Source organism: Citrus sinensis, chromosome 9, assembly GCF_022201045.2.
Source record: "Citrus sinensis cultivar Valencia sweet orange chromosome 9, DVS_A1.0, whole genome shotgun sequence".
Lineage (NCBI taxonomy): Eukaryota > Viridiplantae > Streptophyta > Magnoliopsida > Sapindales > Rutaceae > Citrus > Citrus sinensis.
In genome coordinates this window covers 26,091,416-26,105,372 of record NC_068564.1, presented here as the reverse complement: position 1 = coordinate 26,105,372, position 13,957 = coordinate 26,091,416, and the positions used below count along the sequence as shown (strand labels likewise).

Genomic DNA, 13,957 nt, shown 5'->3' with positions numbered 1-13,957 from the left:
CAGCCAATTAATCAATCAAGATATTGTACCCGCAATATTTATCAATAGGTGCGCATAATGGTTATACAACTAACTGTTCACTCGTATTAGTAAAAGTAACTACGAATAATGAGTCAAAACCTTAAACAGAGTTTTCAACCTTTCAATATCAATCATTCAATAATATATCAATAAAACACTCTTACGAGACATTTAATTGGCAAAGTTTTTCAAATAATTTTTTAAATATTTTTTCAAATATTTTTAAGTTAAACAATTTATAAAAAAAAATCAAGTATCTTTCAAAGCCACTTAGAAAATAGTTTTGGAAAAGTACAAATTTAAAAGAAGTCATTTGACTATAGAAATGTTCCAGTCCGGAATTTTAAAGTGCGGGAAAGTGTAGGAAAGGTTTAAAAGCACATGGTTTTAAAGGTTTAAAACTGTAAGCCTTTAAAGCCTTGCGGTTTTAAAGCTTTTCCGGATTTTCCCGCACTTTAAAATCCCTGACCAGAAAACTACTATATATATATATATATATATATATATATATAATATTTCACAAGTATTTCATAGTATTAAAACCAAGAATGCTAATTTATCATATAAATAATATTCTTTTCATATGCATAGAATGCTAATTTTTCATATGCTAATTTACCACACCCTTCTCTCGATCTAAAGTAACTAGGGATGGCAATTGTACCCGCAAACCCGTCCAAACCCACCCGCCAAAACCCGTCCACTGCGGGTAATTTTACCCGTTACGGGCGGGTTTAGTATTATAAACTAAAACCCGCACATGGATGCGGGTGGGTTTGGTATTAACCTTATATCCAGTGGATACCCGCATAGATATCCACCAAACCCATAATATTTTTTCCAAATATTTTTAATTTAATTTTAATCTAAAAATGTATAAAGAAAATAATGTCATTATTCAAATTACCAAATAGCCAAAGGTTCAAAGTTGTGTATGTGTGTATGTGACCCATCTCCCATTCTAAAGTCATAACCTAAAGAAAACTAAAGGCATTTCCCTTCGGATTAGTATTTGAAAATATTAATCTTAATTATTATTATAGGCATTGTGTTGGATGGATGCTTATGGTGGTGAATGAAATGAATATCTTCTCTCGGAGCTTGTTTTAAATGATAATATGAAATGTAATTATTATTTTTAGATACTAGTTTGTGTTTTTTAAATGGAATTGTGTAATTTATACTTAAATTTGAGAATTTGTGTTGGATTGATGTTGAAATTTTAATTTTTCATTTACATTGTTTAAATATAAAATTGAGTATGTTATATGGAATTTGAGGTTATTATTATAAATTTATATATTAAACATTTTTTTTATTTTAAATACGGAAACCCGTAAAAAATCCACCGGGTACCATTGCAGGTTTGGTAATTGTTAAAACCCGCTGCGGGTGGATTTTTTTAAAAAAAGTAAAACCCGCTGCGGGTTGCGGGTGGGTTTGGTAATTTAAATTTTGTGCGGGTTTGGGTTTTGGTAATGGCAAACCCGCTGCGGGCGGTGCCCATTGCCATCCCTAAAAGTAACCAAACAATATCCTCAATTACATGAGTTTAGTCTTGGTCTATAATTATCAAGACAAGATTCTTATAAATAACATTACCAATTCTGACCTTGATGGGAAACCTAAACACTTTAAAACCATTAACACTTACTTAAACTTATCAATTCACTAAACTACACAGGACCATCCTACACAAGCTAATTTCTAACAAGTTATAAACATGTTAGAAAACACACAAATACTGCAACTAGATACTATCAACATGTGACATTCAATGTAAAATGTTAGAAAATTAATCAGAGTTCAAAAACATCCCTAAAAATTGATTTTCTAGAAAAATGTCAAAACTATCTAGTGGTGATAAGAACAAATGTACGTTAATTCAAAAATTCATAACTTTAGTTACACACGTCCAAAAATAGTAATTCAAGTTTTGATAATTAGAGGAAACAATAAGAATTAGGAAAAATTTACAAGGCATTTAATGATGAAAAATTAACCCATACTGACTTTGATATCAGCCTCACCAATTTTGGAGAACAGTTTCCAAGATTGCAGCAACCCAACTCAATGATTTTTAATGATTTTTCTATAAGGTTAAAAATTATGAATTTATATGTACATAAAATAGACATATATGTACCACAATAAAAATTCCTATAATTTTCAAAAGTTATTTATGTTTCAAAATAAAATATAGAATTGAGAACTGCCACTGAAAATTGAAATTTTATGGCACTAGTGTTCTGAATTTGAAAAATCATTACAACCAATATATTTTGAATTTTTAAACAATAAATTTATCAATAGAAAGCTAATGATATCTAGTTTAATAAATTATAAAGTTTCATGCATAAGACTCAATGAAAGCAGCAGTTACATAGCACCCAATCCACAGTGTTCATAGTTTCAAAATAAGCAAAAGCATAATTTCCACACACTGACAACATAAAGTCAATACATGATCACGCTTTCACAATTTCATCAATATAACACATAAAGACATTCAGGGCCCATTTGAGATTGATTCTGGGAGGTTCAAAAGTAATTTTAAAAATCTAAAAGATAATTTCAATGTTTGGTAAATTTTTTTAAAAATCACTTTTGGCAAAATCACCCCATCCTACAACAGATTTTGAAAAGTGAGGAATGAATAGGTTTTCAAAATCTGATTTTGAAAATGTAACACCCGTTATTTTTTTATTTTTTTTATTATTGTTATTATTATTATTATTATTGTTGTTGTTGTTGTTGTTGTTGTTGTTGTTGTTGTTGTTGTTTTAGATAATATAGTATTTTAGGCTAATGATTTTAAGGGTTTATTGCTTTGTATTTATTTGATTTGCCAATTTATTAAGTACCTTAAAGAAAATAAATTCCTTAATAGGTAAGGGTATTAAAAGGCTTGGCTTTAGAAAAACTCATCTTACGTTAATTTGTTTTTTAAAACCCTAAAGGCTAATTTGGGGGGGGGGGGGAACAGTAGCACACACAAGAGAAAATTCATGTTTTTTTTTAAGAAGAGGAGAAGATTTTGATTGTATTTTTCTTTTCTATAAATGAAGTTATTGAGTTTTGATTTTGTTTTGAAGGTAGGTAAGAATTTATAATCCTTTAAACTTCTAGTTTTTATTTTTGATTCTATGTGATTGATTGAATAATTTTGCGTGTTATATTGATAAAATTTTAAAAGTATGAACATGTATTGATTTATGTTGTTATTAAATGAAAGTAGTGCTATTATGTTATCCTAAATTCTATGAATAGTATACATTCAATGTTATATGACTACTACTTTCATAAAGTTTCATACATAAAACTTTATAGTTTACTAAACTAGACATTTCATTTTTCTATCCATATGTTTATCATTCACAAACTCATTGCATATTAATTGTTTTGATTTTTTTGAAATTGGAACACTGGTGCTGGAAAATTCTAACTTTTTGCAAGAGTTCTCATTTCTATAATTTATTTGGTAACTCAAACAACTTTTGAAAGTTCTAAGAACTTTTATTATTGTACGTGTATTGATAACTCTATGAAATGAGAATTATCATGACACTTTTAAACTTAAATCAATAATACTTAGAGAGTAAATGATGTGTTTTCATTGCATTTTTGTTATATTTTGCATAAACATTCATCCTAGTTTATTCTTAATAAATTTTGTTTGATTTAAAATAATTTGTGCTTAGATTGTATGCATAATTATAGGTGTCCTGAAGCTCAAATTTCAAGGAAGGAATGCTAATGCAATAGGCTTGAAAAAATAAGGAAAGAACATGGCTACAAAAAAATTGAAACAAATCCGGAACAGTACAATTGCCGTAGTCGTTGCTGTAGCAATCCTGAAACAACGATAGAGAAAATTTCGCTTGGGATACTTGCAGAATTACGATATGCAGTTTCCTAATCTGACTTATGCGCGACCTAGGCTTCCGTTTACTCTAATTTTTAACTATAAAATGAGCACACATCATAAGGAATAAAGGGAGCCGTCACCCAAGGAGAAAAACATAAAAGAAATAAAAGAAAAACAAGATTCAAGAGAAAGATTAAGGGCTGCACAAGAGGAAAAATTGCATAGATCAATTCGGAGCTCAATCCTTCTTACCCTTATCTTGTTTTTGTGTTTTCTATTTATTCATGGGGATGTGTTTCATGGCCGAAACTTTGTTTTTTTATTTTTCTTTTGCAAACCATGAACTAAATTTATTTGTAGTTAAGTGATAAACAATCTTGATGGTTTATTGACTGAAAATATGAGTTGTTGCGTGTTTGCTGTAGCATTTTGTTTTGATAGCATTTATTTTTATTCATTATTTCAGTTGATCACCCATTTAATGATACTAGCTAAGGAAGAGCCACAAAAGGACCTATCTTAGTAGAACATATCAAAGCAATACTTGATCTTAAATTAGATTTTCCGGATTGAGTTTTACTTGAGTCCCAAAAGGCTATATTTGATTTAAGATTAATGATGAACTAGACATAGGGATTTATCTTGTAGGGTAAATAGAACAAAAGCGTCTAATGCTATATCTTATGTTGGCATAACAACTGATCACTGCTAGGTTGCAAATAGATATAAGATATCAAACATGCGATGGCTGAGGATACATAAGGATTCAAAAGGATTCTGCCCAGTGCTGTAGCAAATGTTGTAGCAACCGAGCCAAACATTAGAAAAAATAGTCAAAACTATTAAGAGAGTTTATTCACTCAACTACTCTATATTCCCATTGGTTTTATCCTTGAGCTTGACGTGATAATTTACTTTGTTGCATTTTTATTTTAATTAGTATATTAATTTCATTAATTGTTTTATCTTAATTTAAAACAAAATCTTCACTGTTAAGATTGATGTAGCAAGTCTAATAACATCAATACCTGTGGAAACGATCTTGAATACTCATTACTTTATTACTTGTTACGTACACTTGCACATTGACACTAATAGCGTTAGTATTTATACTCAACAAGTTTTTGGCGCCGTTGCCGGGGATTGATTGTTCATTGTGATTTGTGAAATTATTTTTAACGGTGCTAATTTTTTTTAATTTGTTTATTTTGTTGACACAGGTGATCTATCAACCCTTGCATGCGCAAATACAAATATGTTGAATTCCAGTTTGATCCAGAAATTGAAAGAACTGCAAGAAGATTAAGAAGAGAATATCGGGAATTACAAGTTGTTGTAGCAATGGATGATTTGCAAGATTAGATAAACTTAAACCTTAGGGAGGAGATACAACCAATCAATGTACATGAAGGTCTGAATGGACAATGTGTTCAAAGGCAACCAGGAAACAACAACATTATTCACATGGCGAACAATAGAGATAGAGTCATTCGAGACTATGCAGTGTTGACTCCTCAAGCCATATATCCTGGAATAGTTAGACCCGATGTTCAAGTTGACAATTTTGAGCTCAAACCAGTGATGTTTCAGATGCTGCAAACAGTGGGGCAATTCAATGGGCTGCCATCTGAAGATCCTCATCTACATCTTAAGCTATTTTTGGAAGTGAGTGACGCTTTCAAGATTGTTGGAGTATCGCAGGAAGCATTGAGGCTCAGACTTTTCCCATTTTCTTTGAGAGATCGAGCAAGAGCATAGTTGAATTCTCTACCACCAGATTCTATCACTACATGGAGTGACTTGGCTGACAAATTTTTGATGAAATACTTTCCGCCAACTAAGAATGCAAAATTGAGGAACGAGATCACATCTTTCCATCAACTTGAAGATGAGAGCTTGTGTGATGCATGGGAGAGATTTAAGGAGTTACTCAAAAGATGTCCTCATCATAGTATTTCTTACTGCATACAGTTGGAAACTTTTTATAATGGTCTCAACCAAAGCACTAGATTGATGGTGGACGCTTCAGCAAATGAGGCCTTGTTATCTAAGTCTTATAATGAGGCTTGTGAAATTTTGGAGAGAATAGCCAACAATAACTATCAGTGGCCATAAACCAGACAAGCTGCAGCAAGAGGAACAACAGGAGTTCATAATGTAGATACGTTGACATCATTGTCAGCCCAAGTAACTTCATTAACAAGGATGGTAAAGGCTATGACTACTGCTAACCAAATTTCTGACGTGTCTTGCATTTATTGTGAAGAAGGGCATTTATTTGACAATTGTCCTGAGAATCCAGCTTCAGTCAATTATGTGGGTAGCTTCAATAGACAGAATCAGGACAATCTGTATTCAAACACTTACAACCCTGGATGGAGATAGCATCCGAACTTTTCATGGAGTTATCAGAACCAAACTACTGCAGCACCCAATGGATTTTATCAGCAAAATCAAGAGCAAAGAAGCATCAACAATGATCAACTTAGCTCCCTTGAAGGTTTGATTAAGGATTATATTATGAAGAATGAAGCAGTTGTCCAAATTCATACTGTATCTTTGAGAAACTTGGAAAATCAAATTAGACAGTTTGCTACAACATTAAGTAACAGACCTCAGAGCAGTTTACCTAGTAACACAGAGGACCCAAGAAGAGAAGGAAAAGAGCATTGCAAAGTAATTAACTTGAGATCTGAAAAGGATGTTCATAATCTCGTTGGTGTACCAAAAAGAAGAGCTGAGTCCATTTCAATCCAGAAAGAAACTCAAATTGAAAAAGAGCCACAATCCTCCACTTCACAGCACACTGGTGAGAGCAGTCAAGCTACTACATTTGCCGAAAATGATGATCCAACACATGTGGATAACGAGGCACCAACCCAGAACATGGCAAAAGAGAAGCAGTCTGCAGAACATGTTGCAGCACAACAGTTTAGGCACCCACCACCATTTCCTCAAAGGTTCCAAAGACAACAACAAGACAAGCAATTTAGCAAAATCTTGGGAGTGCTGAAACAGCTACATATCAATATCCCTTTTGTGGAAGCTCTAGAGCAAATGCCGAATTATGTAAAAAATTTTAAGGATATTTTGACAAAGAAAAGAAGACTTGGAGAGTTTGAAATAATTGCTCTAACACAAGAGTGCAGCCGAATGCTTCAGAGTAAGATACCACAAAAGATGAAGGATCCAGAAAGCTCACAATCCCATGCTCCATAGGCACTAAATACAGTGGCAAAGCACTCTGTGATCTTGGGGCTAGCATCAATCTCATGCCTCTATCACTGTTTAAGCAATTGGGAGTTGGTGAATGTAGACCAACAACAGTGACTCTACAACTTGCTAACAAATCTCATGCCTATCCAGAATGGAAAATTGAAGATGTATTAGTAAAGGTGGATAATTTTATTTTTCCAGTAGATTTTATTGTGCTAAACTTTGAGGCAGACAAAGAAGTGTCAATCATTTTAAGGAGACATTTCTTAACCAGGAAAGACTTTAATTGATGTCAAAAGGGAGAATTAACAATGAGGGTGAATGACCAGCAAGTTACATTCAATGTGCTGGATGCCATGAAGAATCCCGATGAGATTGAATATTGTAATTTTATCAGTGTTGTGGACTTTGTTGTAGCAGAGAGATTACACAGTTGCTGCAGTAAGGAAGAAATCAATGTGGTAACATTTGAAGAACTTGATGATGAAGATCGTGGAGCAACTAACATAACATGGTCGGGGGAGAAGCAACGCTTCAGAATTGACGAGCAAATCCAACAAAGGGAACTCACTCCAGACCAACAAGAATTCAAGGTTAACGGGTTGAAAATGAAGCACTATATGGGAGATGATGTGAACAACCTAAAGACGGATTGGTTCTTGAAGGATCTAAGTTGAGCAAACAAGAAAAGTCAGGCTGAAAGACCTAAACTCAAGTGCTAATTGGGAGGCAACCTAATAAGGGAAGTTGTTTCAAGTTTTTAAGGCATTGAATTTAGCTTTTAAATTATTTAATTTGTCTTTTTGTTATTTTAAGTGTGCATCTAATTTTTTGTCTTTGTGTTAAATTACAGCAAGTAAAAAAAATGTGGGCAAAAAGAGCAAGAAGGAATTGCTGCAGCATCACTTACAGCATGACATATAACAGAAAAGTCTCAAACAACAGAGGTATTTCGTACTTTTGCAGCAGCAAATGGATTGGTCAAATTTTATGATAAGGAGCGTTTGAGAAGTGGATCAAAGAAGAAGTGACCCTTTACAACCTGTACTGCAGCAGTGCTTCCAGCAACAAGGGAGTACTCATACCCGCTAGTTTATTTTACTTCTTTCTGCAAAACTTTTCTTTCATTTAGTTTTAATTTTTTGATTCATTCTGCATGTCCTTTTATTTAGTGTATGCATGTCTGGTTTATGTGGTTTTATTTTGTGTGCTTGTGAGGACACAACACCACTCAAGTTTGAGGGGGTTGCGTTTCTGAGTGGATGTGTTTATGCTTGTGTTGTGTGTTGTATGAAGCTCTGATATCTAATATTTGCGTATAGATTTAAAAACTTAATGAAGATAAATTGAGTGTTATTCAATATTTATGAGAATGCTAAGTAGAGATAGTTATAGATGGAGGTTGAAATTCTGTCCCGACACTTAGACTTTGGTTGAGTTTTATAAGAATGCTGTAGCAGAACCAAGAAAACCAAAAAAAAGTAGAAAATATCTCAAGTTTGGAGGAATATTTTTGTTGGACTGTGCTTGTTATGAAATAAATTATGCTCCAATGGTTTAAGTTGCTGAGTAATCAGGGTTGAGTATGCACCTCATATGCAGACTTGAGTCCAAAGACAACAAAAGCCATGAGCAGTGCTGCAGCAATTATATTAAAAAAAATAGTGATGAAGGAATGAAAAATAAAGAGGTCCGCTGCCTAGGATACTGAGTAACCTGGTCTGTTCATGAGCCCCATGTTCAGCCTTGAGTTAAAGGCGTCCAAAGGGAAGACATAGATATAGCATCTTGGATGTGTTACTGCAGCAACTTTGACATGTACTTTGAGTGAGTAATTGGGTGTCATCATTACAAGTGATAGGCATTCACATGAAAGCTCAATGTTGCATTTAAGAGTTTAACTGAAAAAAAAAATTATGTTTGTTGAAGCATAGTTCGAGTTTATTTATGAATTCTGCTCCCCCATATGTGAATATATTTGTGTTCTACCTTTGAATTATAAGCAATGTCTGTGTAATGTTGTAGCACTTCTGGAATTTTATCAAAGTGGCACACACACACTCTGGACAGAATGAAGCCTAAGTCTAAAACTTGAATTGCTATGGCAATTTTGTATGATTAAAAGTGTGATATGAAGGTTGAAGAATCTTTGCAAATTTGATGACAGAGCTAAGTGTTTTCGATAGATTTTGGGGTAGGAAAAACCAAACCTATCTAGAGCAATAAATTTGTATTTTTGGGGGAGACAGGGTACCTCACTAGTTTATTGTGTGCAGTGTATCTAAAATTCGGGGGAGGTGAGAAGGGGAGATGGAGTGGTAACAATGGTGAAAGGTTAGAACCAAGAGAGATGTCCTTCAAAATGAGCTTCACGCCTGCAAAACAGTGAAATAGAGGTTAGAGGTGAAGCTGGGGTACCCCGGCGTTCACACTCCGATGCTCAAGTTAGCAAACTCAAGCTTTTATGACAAAGAGAGTTGGCTAACCCTCTGTAAATTAGGGTTTAAGGTTGAAGAAAACCTATTTTTTGGAGTGTGAGTGTTAATGGTAAGTGAGAGCGTCTCTCGTGAATGAAACCTAGGCGCCTTTATATATGGAGTACCTCAGCTGCCACGTGGCGTACCCTTTTTGGCTAACATCTTTTTACCTTCTTATGATTTTTGAGCCGTTATGTGCATGTTTGTGGCTTATCTCATCCTTTGGAAACGTGGCGCACGCTGGAGAGTGGTCTAGGGTACCTACGCGGTAGCTGTTGGGTAGGCGGCTGAGGACCACTGTCCTTGGGACAATGTCCTTCACTTTTGGCAGAGGTGACAGGCGGTTGTCCTTCATTTTAGCACAACATTTTTTATTCCTAATTCTGACAAAATCGAATAATATCTTTTAAGAAGTGGAGACGTTTCTCATGGCGGATATTTTCGGAGGATTCTCTTGCATTCGATCTGTCAGGTACCTCGAGTTACGTCGGGTACCTCAATTTATGTGGGGTTCCTCTAATTGTGCAGTGTACTTCTATTTATGTGGGGTACCTCTAATTATGCAAGGTACGTCAAATCATGTCGGGTACCTCGGATTGTGCGAGGTATCTCGTATCATGTTGGGTACCTTTATTTGTCCGAGTACCTTGAATTCTGCTAGAGTTATTCTGGGTACCTCAAGTTATTCCGGGTACCTTGAGTTATGCTGGAGTTATTCCAAGTACCTCAAATTATAAGGGGTACCTCAATCTATGCGGGATACCTCGAGTTATTCTGAAGTTATGTAGGGTACCTCGAGTTACTCTAGAGTTATGCGGGATACCTCCGGTTATGTGGGGTACCTCTAATCATGTCGGGTACTTCTAATTGTGCGGGGTACCTCGAATCATGCCGGGTACCTCAGATTACACTGAAACAATTCCACTCGTTGACACGTGGCGTTCTGCTATCTTTCTTATTTTTTCCCCAAATAACATCCTCCTAGTTTCTTTTGGCGAGAAGTTTTTGGAGGCAAAAGAAACTTACATAAAAAGTAGGAGCGACACGTGGCGATATGATGTTTAGCTCGATGGGTAACTGAATAGAGGGCGCCTCTAGGGGTACCCTAAGAACCCAAAAAGGGAAGATGGGCTCCCTTTCATTCGAAATGGCTACCAATTTGGACTTGTTGGAAAGGACAGAGCTGATTGATCAAAAAATTTTCATCTATTTCTGGGGAAGAACACCAAATACGGGTAGAGGGTACCGTTAGGGTACCCCACCATTATCCATAGTTTGTTTTCTAGTGACTGCCATGTATAAATCGCTCTGGTGAAGGCTTCAATGCATTCTTTAGGCATTTAAGAAGCAATTATTTGATTATCTCAGGATCTACCTTATTTAAGGGTACCTTTCCTTCATGTGCTTCGAAGACAAAAATAAAATCACAGGGCTTTCTTCCTTGCAACTTCAGAGGTACCCTCGACAGAAGAACATTGTCGATAATGCTTTTAAGCGCATCATGATCGAGGAATGAAGTGTTGATCTGGGGTTGGTGGTGCCAAGAGTGGAGAAGATGGTAGATGAACCGGTTATCTTGAAGGCGATTGACGATAGCGGGGCTCCCAACACATCTTGGTTTGAAAGCCCATTGAGATCAGCTGAGGTACCTCAGATGAGGTATCTATAAGGTACCCCTAATACTGACCCTTGTGTTTTTGCTACTTTTAGCACTTTTGTTGATCCCCTCATCCTAAGGGATGAAGCTGAAAATAAACATCCTGCTGTGTAACCTTGTTTGGCATTACTGACAAGGTGTATGGGGTACCTCAAGTACCCTAATGCTTGGATATCCCTTGAGCTATCTGTTACTTAATGGTGGAATAACCCAATTTAATCAAACATAAGGCGATTCCTCCAGATATGCTTGTCGCTTATCTTAAGCTTTCTTAGAGTTCCTCCTGGTGTATCTAAGGAATAGCTTTCTGGCATGGGGTACCCTTAATCAGCGTATGGCGATTTTCATAGAAATGTTTGCCGCAAATCTTCACAAAACCTGTGGCAATTCCTTTTGAGAGATGATGGAAAACCTCATGATCGACCATTCACTCTAAATCAAATATGCAAGACAAATAGTAATAAAGGTAGTTGCTCGCCTACCCTTATGCAAAATGGTCGAAAATCTCATGATCCGCCATTCACGTGAAATCAAATAGACAACATAGATTGAGATAAAGGTAGCTGCTCGCCTACCCTTATGCGAGATGGTCGAAAACCTCATGATTCACCATTCGCATGGAATCAAATAAACAATATAGATTGAGATAAAGGTGGCTGCTCGCCTACCCTTAGGCGAGATGGTCGAAACCGCATGATCCACCATTCGCATGGAACCAAATATGGCGAACAAATAATAATAAAGACGGCTACTAGAGTGCCCTTTTGCTGGGTCTACTGTTGAATAGATTATCATGATCGGAGATTGGTTAGGTACACCTCGGGTACCCTAGAATAAGGTACCTCGGGTACCCTGGAATAAGGTGATCTCTGGATACCATCATGCTTCATAATAAACAATGCTCAACGACATATATAGAATTAGTTTAATGGTGAACATATTATTATAGCATTTCAAGTTACTCATCCATACCAAAAAATCGAGAGGCAAATAAAAGAGCACACATTATCAAACTTTGTAAAGAAAATTCATTCACAAATAGTGGCGATATGGATCATTATATGACACTATTTTGTTATCTTAAGGAGAATATGAGGGATCCCGGGACCACTTGTTATTGTCATTAAAGGCTTAGGAAACTGACCAGTTTGGGGTACACTCTGGATACACCACATAGCCAAGCATATATTTCAAACATACAAGCATTAAAGGAAACAAACAAAATAAGCAGAAGGAGGTAGAGTGTTATCACTTTACTAGTAGTATGACTTTTCTTTGTTGTTCTTCTGAAAGGTTGGAGCCTATTTTGACGGTCTTTGTTGGATCGGTGGCGCAAATCGAGACTGAAATTGGGTCTTCAACTGGGGTACCCCGTTTTTCATCTTTGGGTATTCAAGGATCCAAAGGTGTCTCCAATTCACATTTGGGCTTAATCTGGTCCCCTTGGGGTATCCCTGCATAACTCCAGAGTAACTAGTTATAGGGTACTCCACCACCGAGGCCTCGGTGGTGGCTCTTGCTGCTCTGGTGGTGGCGATCTTGGAGGTTGAGGTACCTGTGAGATACCCTGAGTGTTATACCCTCGTCCCCGCGGGGCAGCCCGTAGAGGGCTCCGTGTTCGGGGTACCCTTGGTATCGGGGCTTCGACTTTCTTGGGCTTCTCCTTGTTCTTTATGACTTCGACCTTAACGTCTTGGCGCTTCAAATAGAATTTCTCATCCATCTTCACCTGCTGCAACGCCCGAGAACAGGCTTCCCTATATGAAAAGGGGCGCTTCTTTTGAAAAGAATGTCATAGCTTGCCCAACCGTAAATTTTTCTCAAAATGGGTTAATGTGTGTTAGTTTCTAAATGCTTCGGTTCGCAACATCTCTTGGTGGAAGCGGCTCACATACTCCGCCAAGGGTTCGGCTTCCCCTTGCTTGATAAAGGCAAATTTGGAGGCTGCCCTATCTTGAGTAGAAGCATAAGAAAATTCTTTAGTAAATTTGGATAACAATTGGTGTAGGGAAGATACGTTACCCGCCTTCAAAGACCGAAACCATGACTTCGCGGGGCCCGTGAGTGTGTGTGTAAACATCCTACACATGGCTTTCTCATCTACACCCTTGATAAGCATTTGGTCACGGTATAGCTTAGCATGCTCCGAGGGATCAGTGGTACCCGAATACTGGGGTATCTGAGGCATAGTGAACGCTTCGGGAAGAGCCGCCGTCCGAATCTCCATGGTGAATGGCGATTGGTAGGTTATTGGGAGCACTTGTGATGTTTTGCTTCTCGGAGAGGAGCTTCACTTGAGCTTCCAGGTTCTCCATTTTTTCCACAAAATCGAGGGGTACCCTTAGGGTACTTGACGATGTTGCCGCCATTTGAGAAGCCCTTTTGGCGTTTATCTTTTCACGGAGATCCTCGTGGGTACGTTTTACACGCCTCGTACCCTGGCTGTTGCGGGAATTGCATGAGGCGGTGGAATGCTCATCTCGGGAGCCCACGATTTGAAACTTAGAACGGGTACCCGATGGCCCATGTTTTGGCTTGCTGGCCTTGGGTACCTCTTTTCTAACCATAGCTTGTTGGTCCGTCTGAGGTGGTGGAGAACTTTCGGGTACCCGAAATCCAACCGCCCTAAGTATTGCATGGGCAAGATCCTCGAAACGCTTGTGAGAGATGGGTACGCCACGTGGCAGCTGAGGTACTCCATATATAAAGGCGCCTAGG

General features: G+C 36.9%; 1 non-coding gene across 1 annotated transcript; it reads right to left on the bottom strand.

Moving 5' to 3' along the window:
- Positions 1-5,737: 5,737 nt before the first annotated feature.
- LOC112498051 (small nucleolar RNA R71) lies at positions 5,738-5,844 on the bottom strand. Its single transcript, XR_003065137.1, has one exon. It is a non-coding gene; the product is annotated as a small nucleolar RNA R71 (small nucleolar RNA).
- Between the last annotated feature and the right edge of the window lie 8,113 nt (positions 5,845-13,957).